The sequence below is a fragment of the Salvelinus sp. IW2-2015 genome, unplaced genomic scaffold, assembly GCF_002910315.2.
Source record: "Salvelinus sp. IW2-2015 unplaced genomic scaffold, ASM291031v2 Un_scaffold6746, whole genome shotgun sequence".
Taxonomy (NCBI): Eukaryota; Metazoa; Chordata; class Actinopteri; order Salmoniformes; family Salmonidae; genus Salvelinus; species Salvelinus sp. IW2-2015.
The window spans coordinates 16,881-18,229 of NW_019948008.1; the positions used below are offsets into that span (position 1 = coordinate 16,881).

The 1,349-nt window shown below is 49.0% G+C and overlaps 1 long non-coding RNA gene across 2 annotated transcripts; it reads left to right on the plus strand.

The window, feature by feature from the left end:
- Positions 1-400: 400 nt before the first annotated feature.
- LOC139026999 (uncharacterized) lies at positions 401-936 on the plus strand. Of its 2 annotated transcripts, none has more exons than XR_011479018.1 (2): positions 401-485; positions 557-936. It is a non-coding gene; the product is annotated as an uncharacterized lncRNA (long non-coding RNA). The 2 variants fall into 2 exon arrangements; XR_011479019.1 differs by having other exon boundaries at positions 403-485; positions 552-936.
- The last annotated feature ends 413 nt before the right edge of the window (positions 937-1,349 follow it).

Here is a 1,349-nt window from a genome sequence, read left to right on the forward strand (position 1 = left end):
CAAAAGTGAGAGAGAGCAAGAGGGAGAAAGAGAGAGGGTGGGGGGGAGAAATAGAGAGAGAGAAAATATAAACAGAGAATGGTAGAGAGATGGGGAGAGAGAGTAAGAAAGGAAAACCAGGCAACCCCAGGGTAAGGACATATAGCATGGTTCCGTTTCCCAGAAGCCTGAGGGAAGGAGAGAACTACTTATTCAGGGTGTTTCTAGTTGTGTTGCGACCCAGGTGGGATGGTGAAAACAACATGGGAGCATGTTCTGTTCTCCCTAGTGAGAGTGGAGGAGGACGTATCCTGGTTTCAGTCACCAGCATTACGTCCCAAATGGCGTAGCGCACTACTTTAGACCAGGGCCCATAAGGTAGTGCACTACTTTAGACCAGGGCCCATAGGGGTAGTGCACGACTTTAGACCAGGGCCCATAGGGTAGTGCACTACTTTAGACCAGGACCAATAGGGTAGTGCACTACTTTAGACCAGGGCCCATAAGTGTAGTGCACTACTATAGACCAGGGACCATAGGGGTAGTGCATTACTTTAGACCAGGGCCCATAGGGTAGTGCACTACTTTAGACCAGGGTCCATAGGGGTAGTGCACTACTGTAGACCAGGGTCCATAGGGGTAGTGCACTACTTTAGACCAGGTCCCATAAGGTAGTACACTACTTTAGACCAGGGCCCATAGGGTAGTGCACTACTTTAGACCAGGACCCATAGGGTAGTGCACTACTTTAGACCAGGACCCATAAGGTAGTGCAATACTTTAGACCAGGGCCCATAGGGGTAGTGCACTACTATAGACCACGGTCCATAGGGTAGCGCACTACTTTAGACCAGGGCCCATAGGGTAGTGCACTACTTTAGACCAGGGCCCATAGGGTAGTGCACTACTTTAGACCAGGGCCCATAGGGGTAGTGCACTACTTTAGACCAGGGCCCATAGGGTAGTGCACTACTTTAGACCAGGGCCCATAGGGTTCCATTTGGGACGCGACCCCAGGACTGTTTTCTTTCTTTCTTTGGTTACACACTCAACGTATGCAAACTAGATGCATATTTAAAGACAAACACTAATGAATTGCCCCTATTCATCTGGTAGAAGAGACTGAAATGTACACGTCCTATGGGACTCAAATCTTGGTCCCTCACAAGAACCCGCACCAAGTGTGACATGTATGGAGTATTCTCTGAGGGAAGGTTCATGTGTGGAGTATTCTCTGAGGAGGGAAGGTCCATGTATGGAGTATTCTCTGAGGAGGGAAGGTTCATGTATGGTGTGATCTCTGAGGAGGGAAGGTCCATGTATGGAGTATTCTCTGAGGAGGGAAGGTTCATGTATGGAGTATTCTCTGA